Here is an 11,644-nt window from a genome sequence, read left to right on the forward strand (position 1 = left end):
ACCGGCAGGGCGGCACCCGCCGCCCTGCTTTGGCAGAGGAGGCGGACTTGCTTCTTCGGTGAGTGGAGGCTCACCTGGTGCAGATTTCTGCAGCTCATATTGCAGGAATGACCAATGTTCAGGCGAATTTTCTGAGTCAGACCACCTTGGATCCAGGGGAGTGGAAACTTTCCATCTCAGCCTTTCAACTGATCGTCGGGAAATGGGGGACTGCGGAGAGACCTGATGATGACCAGCCGCAATTTCAGCAGAAAAAGGGAACATGGCTTTGAGGATCTCGATGCTCTGCTTCCTCTATGGCCTATGATAGGTAGGTTCCTTCATCAGATTTGCTTTAATCAAGGCCGAGTGATTCTCATAGCTCCAAATTGATCCCACAGGCTGTAGTACACGGATCTTGTCCGGCTTCTGGTAGGCAAACCATTTTGACTTCCCATGGCTCCCAAACTTCTTTGCCAGGGGCCTCTTCAAATGGAAGATCTCTCCCCTTTTATTCTAATGGCCTGGCTATTGAGCAGTCAAAGTTGAGAAAAAAAGGGTACTCGGATTCGGTTATTGCTACATTGCTTCAGGCAAAGAAGCGGTCTAACTTTGCAATGTATGTACGCATTTGGCATGTTTTTGAGTCTTGGTGTGGAGATCAGGTGGTCTCGCCATTTCAAGCTTCCTTACCAGTGATTTTGGCCTTCTTGTGGGATGGCTTACAGAAAAGCTTGGCGGTCAACTCTCTTTGGGTGCAAGTTGCAACCCTTGTGTGCTACAGGGCCAGGTTTCTCATTCTTCCATTGCCTCACATCCGGATATGGTCCATTTCCTCAAAGGGGAGATGCGGCATAAGCCTCCTATGGTGCACCAACCTGTGCTTGGATTGGAATCTTAATCTGGTTCTCTGGGTTTTACTTCCATTGCTTTCAATGGAAGCAAAACCCGGACTGGATCAACGTGTCCTCCTCTTTCTGGAAGCAAACACCCACAGAAGGTGAGCTCTCCACAGGAAAACCAACGAAAGGCAAAACACACAGTGGATCCAAAAAAGTCCTCTCACAATGAGTGTCTTCCTGAACAAGGTCTTTATTAACAGTAGCAGAATTGACCCGACACGTGACGTGTTTCAGCCGTGAGGCCTGCGTCAGGGGTCTATAAAATAATATAATATACAAAAACATGCATAAAAATACAAATATAATTAAAAACATAAATAAAAATCAAAACATGAACATCCATATAAACTTTCTTATACAGATTTAAACCATTAAAACATCAGAATGAAAGATGCGAAATATATATGATAAAAATATATAATAAAAATATGAATATATAACTTTAAATCAATAAAGAATTTAAATTATATAAAGATATAAAGTTATACCACATAGAGATAATGAGGACAGGGAAAAAAATGAAATACACAACAAAATATAATATAAATGTAGAGAACATACCTAGTATTATCTGTAGAAAAAAGTACCTTGTAGATCAGATGAAAAAAATAGCACTAAAGCTGCTAACAACGATATCTATGAATAAATATGTAAAACGATAGAATAAATCAATCCATACTCTCCATATATTCGTATATAACAGAATGAAATTAAACTAAAAGAAAAGTAGAACACAGAAATATGAACAGGGATCCCCAAAAAAATGTATAGGGTAATGGAGAATAATGAAGAAGACCACATGGGTATGAGAATAAAAATGAAAACAAAAATGGAAAAAACTTGGAAAAAAGAAGAATAAGGCACGGCTGCCAAATGGATCAGCCAATGCCAAAAGGATATGTGCAGATATAGAGTGTAGCATTGTGCCTTACACAAACTAGCGTGCTTTCCAGAACTCAGCATTTATTTTGGCGCTTCCATGGCTCGATCGCGTTGCAAAGCCGATAGCTATGCTGTCTGTTGTAGTAGCTTATAGCATGCCCCATACCCACTATTTTACTCATTTCTATTGGTATATATATTTTTTATCTGTAATCTGCCTTCTTTTAGATTTACACCGAGGGGAGTTACGTCATCATTCCTTTGGGCACAGTGTTATATTTTTAGATGTCAATATACATTTTTTGACTCTTATTTTACATCTTTTGTGTTGATAGTATCGTTTAATATGTCCTTCATGTGTTCTCATATGTACTAGCTCCTCTGCCAGTATGTTATGTGGGTCATCTTTCGACTGTACTTTTGCAAGGGTATATGCATCTGCCACATAGGCGGTTTCCCCTATGTTATGTTTTGGTTTTCTCCATAGTTTAAGGTGTTCCTTTTTAATATATGCTATAGATTTTTCCATTTTTATTTTGCTTTTTTATTTTTATTATGATTATGTTTGTCCTCCTTATATTTTATTATTACTTCAAGTGCTATTTTTCACAGTAATATCAGGTATTTTTTCTGAGTTTCTCCTGTGTTTTATCATTTTCGGTTTTATTTTATTTTTTTCTTGAGATATTCACATATCCTTTTGGCATTGGCTGATCCATTTGGCAGCCGTGCCTTATTCTTCTTTTTTCCAAGTTTTTTCCATTTTTGTTTTCATTTTTATTCTCATACCCATGTGGTCTTCTTCATTATTCTCCATTACCCTATACATTTTTTTGGGGATCCCTGTTCATATTTCTGTGTTCTACTTTTCTTTTAGTTTAATTTCATTCTGTTATATACGAATATATGGAGAGTATGGATTGATTTATTCTATCGTTTTACATATTTATTATAGATATCGTTGTTAGCAGCTTTAGTGCTATTTTTTTCATCTGATCTACAAGGTACTTTTTTCTACAGATAATACTAGGTATGTTCTCTACATTTATATTATATTTTGTTGTGTATTTCATTTTTTTCCCTGTCCTCATTATCTCTATGTGGTATAACTTTATATCTTTATATAATTTAAATTCTTTATTGATTTAAAGTTATATATTCATATTTTTATTATATATTTTTATCATATATATTTCGCATCTTTCATTCTGATGTTTTAATGGTTTAAATCTGTATAAGAAAGTTTATATGGATGTTCATGTTTTGATTTTTATTTATGTTTTTAATTATATTTGTATTTTTATGCATGTTTTTGTATATTATATTATTTTATAGACCCCTGACGCAGGCCTCACGGCCGAAACACGTCACGTGTCGGGTCAATTCTGCTACTGTTAATAAAGACCTTGTTCAGGAAGACACTCATTGTGAGAGGACTTTTTTGGATCCACTATGTGTTTTGCTCCTCTTTCTGGAGCCATATGGTAGCCCTACTGTTACCGCAAACAGTGAAAGCGATGCAGAACCCCTTAATAATGTTTGTGCTAGACTGGCTACAACCAGTCTAAATCAATTGTTGCAAGCTTTGAGCATCAGGGCCTAAGAGTTACCACCTAGAAAAAGGATCTAGATGCCATTATGGACAATATGTTGAAATCCTCTGCTCAGTGAGTGTGCAGTGGTGGCCAATAAACAAAATAGAATGTTAGGACTCCACATCAGCAACTGGAAAGCTTGGGATGCAGGGCTGGAGACTGATTTGTTTGGCCCTCCATCCAAAAGGGTGTTCTGCTGCCCCTGGCCGAATTAGAAAATGTTCAGAGAAGGCCAATCAAAATGATAAATAGGATAGAATTACTCTTCTGTGAGGGACGGCTAAAGAGGTTAGGGCTCTTCAGCTTGGAAAAAGATGGCTGAGGGGAGAGATGACAGAGGTCTATAAAATAATGAATGGAGTGAAACGGGTAAAAGCACAAATTGGTTGTTTACTGTTTCAAAAACGAAAAAGATAAGGGAGCCTGTCATGAAGCTAGTAAGAAGCACATTTGAAACAAATCAGAGAAAATATTTTTTCTCTTAACACACAGTTAAGCTTTGGAATTCATTGCCAGAGGATATGGTATATAAACTGTTAGTGTGACTGGTCTGAAAAAGGTCTTTGGACAATCTCCTGGAAGAAAAGTCCCTTTATTAAGGGGGACTAGTCTTACGGAAATCCAGTTATTATGCCTGGAGTAAGCAGCATGGGATCTAGTTAGAACATTACATATCATAAAAACATAAGCTTTGCCATACTGGAACAGACTGAAGGTCCATCAAGCCCAGCATCCTGTTTCCAACAGTGGGCAATCCAGGTTACAAATACTTGGCAAGATCCCAAACAGTACAATACATTTTATGCTGCTTATCCTAGAAATAAGCAGTGGATTTTCCCCAAGTCCATCTTAATGATGACTTATGGACTTTTGTTTTAGGAAGTTATCCAAACCTTTTTTAAACCCCGCTAAGCTAATTGCTTTTACCACATTCTCTGGCAATGAATTCCAGAATTTAATTACACGATGAGTGACTAAATATTTTCTCTGATTTGTTTTAAACTTACTACTTTGTAGCTTCATTTCGTGCCCCCTAGTCCTACTATTTTTGGAAAGAGTAAACAAGCGATTCATGTCTACCCATTCCACTCCACTCATTTTGGGAGTCTGCCAGGCATGTGACCTGGAATTATCATTGCTGGAAACAGGATACTGGACTTGATGAACCTTTGTTGTGATTCAGTAAGACCATTTCCTGTGTTCTTAAGTATGCAAAACTTTGCTTGCAAGAAGTTGTTAATGTTTTAAAAAGGGCTCAAGAGGTGACCTGGAAAAGTACAGAACCGCAGCATTTAGAGACACCAAATCATGCATTGTAGCAGTAAAGGAGGACTCAGGAGCCAGAACAGAAAACTACTGTGCTCAGTGCCTTGTCAGTGGCGTAAACCATGTAGCACTCTTCCATCCCTCCTCCCCACACCCCCTCCTCACACGCACGCAAACAACCTCAAACCAAGGCCTGACTGTTAGCTGCTACTCCTTCCATCCCAATTTGTCATTTACTGTCTCCTGCATCCAGCAGCAGCAGCAGCAGCAGCAGCAGCCAGCCTGACCACTATAGTCTGCAGTGGGTCACTGGACTTCATTCTGCAGGCAGCCTCTCTCCTCTGATCTCCAACTATTGGCACAGTTGCACAATTCTTTCAAGAAATGGCTTTGCATGGCCCTCTCTAACTCAGCCCCTAACTTTCCTCCCCTGGGAAGGTAAACCAGAATGAATGTGGCTAGTGCCTGGCAGAATGGATGAATGTTAACTGACTGGGTAGTGGCTCTGGGATGTGAGCCTACCCGTGGTATCTATGATAAGGGAGGTATGCACCTGGGAGCAATTTTTGAAGTACACTGCAGTGCCCCCTAGGGTGCCCGGTTGGTGTCCTGGCATGTAAGGGGGACCAGTGCACTACAAATGCTGGCTCCTCCCACGACCAAATGCCTTGGATTTGGCCGGGTTTGAGATGGTCGTCATTAGTTTCCATTATCGCTGAAAACCAATGCCGGCCATCTCTAAAGCCGGCCCAGATGTTGAGATTTGGCCGGCTCCAACCGTATTATCGAAACGAAAAATGGCCAGCCCTTAACTCTAGGGGCCCTTTACGCAAAGCTGCGGTAAGCACTAATGCACTCAGGTGTCCCACGGTAGTTCTTTTTATGTATATGTGCTACCCACACGCTAAAAAATTGTTTTTATTTTTTTATCGCTGGAGGTGGAGAGTAGGTGTGTTCTGCACTAATCGGTTAGCACAGCTACATTGCCGCACGCTAACCGATTAGCATGTGAGCCCTTAGTGCTTAGAAAATAGATGTAGTTAAGGATTCAGGCACTAACGGGAAAGCTTGCCCGTGGCCATTATTGGCAAAATAGAAAAATCAGCCGCTTCCCGGCAGCGCTAAAAGTGGCAAACCTGTGCTAGGGATAGCGAAGGCCACTTTTTAAAGGTTCCATTTGTATACAATCTTTTCCTTTTGTTGGACTGACCTGGATAACATTCAGCTATTGTGTTTTCATATATATATATATATATATATATATATATATATATATATATATATATATATATATATAGTAACATAGTAGATGATGGCAGAAAAAGACCTGCACGGTCCATCCAGTCTGCCCAACAAGCCAAACTCATATGTGCTACTTTTTGTGTATACCTTACCTTGATTTGTACCTGTCCTTTTCAGGGCACAGACCTTATAAGTCTGCCCAGCACTATCCCCGCCTCCCAACCACCAGCCCCGCCTCCCACCACCGGTTCTGGCACAGACCGTATAAGTCTGCCCAGCACCATCCCTGCCTCCCGCCACCGGCTCTGCCACCCAATCTCGGCTAAGCTCCTTAGGATCCATTCCTTCTGAACAGGATTCCTTTATATTTATCCCACGCATGTTTGAATTCCGTTATAGATAGATAGATAGATAGATAGATAGATAGATAGATAGATAGATAGATAGATAGATAGATAGTGCATGTCAACATCAATAAATAATTTAAATAATTAACTCGCTGGCAACTGTTTCAGAACCAACAGTAACTTAAAAGAAATGCTTCGCAACCAGCATCAACATGTCACTTAACAGTGCATTATAACCATTAGTACCCCCCTCCCCCACCCCATTACTGTGTTTCCTTAGTAAGCATTGTTTTTGTTATCACTGTTCTTTGTTAGATCTGTGAATAATGTATACTGATTCATAATGTACAATCTAGATAATGTTTTTTTTCCCCTTGTCAATTGTATAAAATAAATAAAATGCAAGGTTTTGTAGAAAATCCAGAAAAAAAGGGATGTAAGCCTGAGATGAATGGCAGGACAAAAGGAGCAGCAGGTTGGAAAAATGTAGAAAAAGTCTGAAACAAGAGTAGGGGGTCCCCAGGGCCCAGACTAAGGCCTGTGGACTAGAAGTGGCTCATTTTGTTGTGCTGCTATGCTCTCTTTCCACACATGGCTAAATACGGTCTGTGAAGAAAGTTTTACTCTTGTTTTTTTTTCCCCACATGTGACAGCCAGTCAGGAGGCAAGGCTGGCAAGATTCCCAGATTCCACTCAAGACGATGGTTCTACAGCATGACAGTAAATTCACCAAACTCCCATGGGGACTTCTCCCTCAACCAGCTCTTTGAGTGATTTGAAATGTCCCATGTGGCCCTATTCATGGAATGTTTGGGCTCTCTGGGTAGCAGAATAAAAAAATGCAGAAATTGGAGAAGAGAATAAATGTAGGAAAACAGAAAATGTACTGAAAATAAATATAAATAAAATTAATGGAAAAAGTTAGAGATGATGGCACCCAGAGGCAGGAGGGAGTAGGCATCCCTCATACCAGAGGTATGGAGGGATCTGGGAGGGGGGTGAGCCACTGTGAGGCCACCAGGCATGAATTTGGGGGGGAGGGTCTGGGCCTGGCCAGGAGTCCCGCTGTACCACCTGGGCTTTTTCTAAGTTTAGGGAGGTGCTGAGGGGGGTTGGGGGCCACTGGACCACCAGGGTTTTTTGTTAATTTAGTGGGGGAAGGGGGTTGGGCTGATGCTCGTGAGGGGGCAGCTTTGTTGGGGAAGCCCCTCAGGCAGGGCAGGGTGGTCGGGTTGGTGGACCTGGTATTTAGGTATCTGGCACTAAATAAGCTTGAGAGCCTTTTTATGGGGGGAGAGGAATTTCTGTGGGATTCTTAATGACCACATTTTAATGTGTCTGTGCTAATGGTTTCAGTACCTACACTGCAGGGGCGTATCTGCATGGGGCCACGGGGCCTGGACCCCCCTACTGCCAACGCCTTCGACCCCCCCTCCCGCTGCCAACTCTCCCCCGCCGCCACTGATACCTTTGCTGGTGCTGCCAGCCGAACAAGTCCTGTTCTCCAGCAACGTGCAGGACGTCAGACTCACAGAAACAGAAGCCCGCCCTTGCAGATCAGCAACGCGGCTGCGCGCTTCTGTTTCTGTGACGACATGACGTCCACACGGTCCTTTCCGCCGAAGTCTGGCCTGATCTAGTCCAGTCCAGGTCAGCGGCCGTCCGACTCCACAATTCTTCCCGCTGCCGCCCTGTTGCTCACCGCCTCATTGTGCCTCACTGCCACCCTGGCTGGCTGCTCACCGTGACCCGCCTCGTGCCTCACAACTTCGGGTTCGCAAACTTTGTGCCAGCCAGTTACCACTCACCAGAGGAGGAGGACTGGAGCACTGAAGAGCCCACCACCGACCAGAGCCACCATCTGCTGCCTAGCCTGCCTATCACTGCAGCAGCAGCACCAGTAGTCCTCCAGGCTCCACACTGCCCTGCCTGCTGTCCACTCCAGAGTCCAGACTGAGAATCCAGACTCTCCAGGAAAAAAAAAACCCAAAACAAAACAAAAAACTTTGGGGACACTGGTGAAGTGATGCTGGGTTGGGCTGGTGTGGTTTGGGTTGTGGAACTGTGGGAGCTGCAGAGTTAACTCGATGCTGGGTGATGTGGGGTTAGTGCCCCCCCCCATTTTAACTCTGGCCCCCTCAAAATGTCAGCTCTAGATATGCCCCTGCTACACTGAAACCATTAGAACATTTAGTAGCAGCTCTAGTCCGGCCAGTGCTTTTTTTGTAGGAAAATAGGTACCGGTACTCATACAGGGTCTACCTTAAGGGCAAGGTCACTATTTATGACTCCACCCTACAGTAGCCACACCCCTACAGTAACCACATACATGTTACTAGCCATGGAATATATAAAAAGGCATCATTGAAAATATCCCTACAGACCATAAACTAATAAAATATGTAGACAAAATTGCAGCTGAAACTCCCCAAAACCAGACTCTGACATGCAGGACAACACCACTACTTTGATCGTCTTCTCTTAACTCTATTGCCAGGATTCCTGTTCATTTGTTATTTTTCTCTCCTCTTTTTCCTTTCATCTTCAGTTTATTTTCTGCCTCTGTCCACATGTAATTATTTCTTACTATCTAATTTCCCTCTTTTGACTGTGTCCCTCCTTCCATCCAGCAATTCCCCTCTCTGTCCTCCCCACTTCTATCATCTGCCCCTCTTCTTCCCACTTCTTTTGTCTGCCCCTTTCTCTCCTCCCATCCAGAATTTCCTCTCTCTCTCCTCCCCTCTGCCATCGTCTTCCCCACTTCCATCCAGCATTTCCTCCCTCCTTCCCACTTCCAGCATTCCCCCCTCCCCATTTCCATCATTTGTCCCTCTTTCCTCCGCATTTCCCCTCTCCTCCCCAATTCCATCCAGCATGTCCCCTCTCTCTCCTCCCCACTTGAATTGTCTGTCCCTCTCTCTGCCTCTCTTCCATCCAGAATTTTCCCTCTTTCCTCTAGTATCTCCCTCTTTCTGTTCCCATCCTTCCTGCATTTCTCCTCTCTCCCCTTCCTTTCATCCAGAATATCCCCCTTTTCCCCTCCTTCCAGCCAGCATTTTCCCTTTTTCTTCCCCCCTTTCATCCAATGTCTCTCTCCTCTTCTGTCCATCATTTCTCCTCCCCCTCCCTCCCTCCTTCCTTTCTCTCCAGGTCTACAGCTGCTTCTCCCAATGAGCAGCAGTGGCAGGCAAAGCAAGCAGTAGCAGGTGTGTGGGGCCACAGTGCTTGAGTGCTCACTGTAGACTCTGCCAATCCCCTGCCCATCTGATGTCAAGTTCTTGTTGCAGGGCAGGGCCTGGCAGAGCCAACAGTGCGAGCCAAGCACTGCAGCCCTGCACATGGAGTGGAGGAGTGGCCTAGTGGTTAGGGTGGTGGAGGACTTTGGTCTTGGGGAACTGAGAACTGAGTTCAATTCCTACTTCAGGCACAGGCAGCTCCTTGTGACTCTGGGCATGTCACTTAACCCTCCATTGCCCCAGGTACAAATAAGTACCTGTACACAATATGTAAGCCACATTGAACTTGCCATGAGTGGGAAAGCACAGGGTACAAATGTAATAAAATGTTACTGCTTGCTTTTCCTGATGCTGCTCATCAGGATATGGGAGGATGAGCAGGTAAGGAAACAAAAAAAGGTACCAGCACGTAATGACACAAAAACCCTGACTCCAGCGCTAATTACTTTTAATTTTTAATGCTAGTGTTATGTTTTGAGCATCAGCCCCCTAGTAAGGAGCAAGAAGTATCCATAAAGGCTGGAGGGCAAGGGGAGGGGACCAAATAGCTTCAAAGCCTGAGCCTAGGTCTTAGTGAAAGGGAAAGCCACTCGAAGCAGTGAGGGTGGCCCTTGATTGGAGGGAGAGGGTCACATGCAGTGTTGCCAGGTGGGCGGTTTTACCGCCCAATTGGGCGGTTTTCCGCGACCCGCCGCGGGAAATTTTTGCCCGCGGCGGGTTGCGGTTTTTTGGGCGGTTTTTTGGCCGGCTTTTCGGCCGCGGTGGGCGGGGTTAGTGACGTGGGAGGCGGGGTTAGTGACGTTGGGAGGCGGGGTTAGTGACATTGGGAGGCGGGGTTAGTGACGTGGGAGGCGGGGTTAGTGACGGGGGAGGCGGGGCCGATGACGGGGAGGCGGGGCCGATGACGGGGAGGCGGGGCCGATGACGGCGGGGGCGGGGTTGATGACGGCGGGGGCGGGGGTGATGACGCGGGGGCGGGGGTGTCAGGGGCGGGGTTTGAGTTTGGGCGGGTTTTGGGCTGGATTTTGGGCTCCTTTAGGCTGGAAAAAATTTTTCCACCTGGCAACCCTGGTCACATGCAGTTGTCAGGGGCTGATTTATCAGAGCTGAGATTGAAGACACAACCAGGAAATGACAACAAGGCCGGGAAAGGCCTGGGCTTCTCTGAAAGGGAAGAAGAGGTCACATGCAAAGCAGTGACCACTAGGAGTAAAGATTACACACTTAGCAGGAGTGACTGCATTATTATGAACCTGTGGCAGATCAGTGGGGATAATCAGGCAAAGGGAAGCTAAAGAACATGTAAAGGCAAGGCCACAACACACACAGGTGTTGAAGATCTGCTGTGTCCCTGCCCACTCCATAACAAGAGGGAGTGGGCAGCCATATGGCAGCCTTCAGTGTGTGCATGTGTTGAGGCCCCCCCATGCTTCTCTGGCTGCCTGTTTGTTCCCGCACCTCAACACTGGTAAAAGATGGGGAAGAGTAAGGGGATACTATGTGATGCTGGACTACTGGGGGTTGGGGAATGAGACAATAGGGGGGTGATAGCTGATCCAGAGGGGGGTGACAAGAAGATGCTGGACACTTTTTTTTGTTTTACATTTGTACCCCGTGCTTTCCCACTCATGGCAGGCTCAATGCAGCTTACATAGGGCCTGTGCCTGAAGCAGGGGCGTATCTGAACTGCGGCGGTAGGGGGGGCCAGGGCCAGAGTGAGGGGGCACATTATAGCCCCCCCCCCCGCCGCCGCCGCCGCCATTGCCGATCCCCCTCCCCCCAGCCGCTACCATTGCCAACCCTCCCCCTCCGTTGCTCGCTTACCTTCGCTGGCGGGGGACCCCAACCCCCGCCAGCCGAGGTCCGCGTCCTCCTGCCGCTGCCGGCTGCCTTTGGTGCTTTCATTTGTCCATTGAAGCTGGCGCCAACTAAAGTTTCTTTTGACTCTGACGTCGCTGCACGTTGTACGTGCAGGACGTCAGACTCAGAAAATGTTTCTGAGTCTGACGTCCTGCACGTACAACGTGCAGCGACGTCAGACTCAAAAGAAACTTTCATCGGCGCCAGCTTCAATGGACAAATGAAAGCACCAGAGGCAGCCGGCAGCGGCAGGAGGACGCGGACCTCGGCTGGCGGGGGTTGGGGTCCCCCGCCAGCGAAGGTAGGCGAGCAACGGAGGGGGAGGGTTGGCAGCG

This window comes from Microcaecilia unicolor, chromosome 1 (assembly GCF_901765095.1).
Source record: "Microcaecilia unicolor chromosome 1, aMicUni1.1, whole genome shotgun sequence".
NCBI lineage: Eukaryota > Metazoa > Chordata > Amphibia > Gymnophiona > Siphonopidae > Microcaecilia > Microcaecilia unicolor.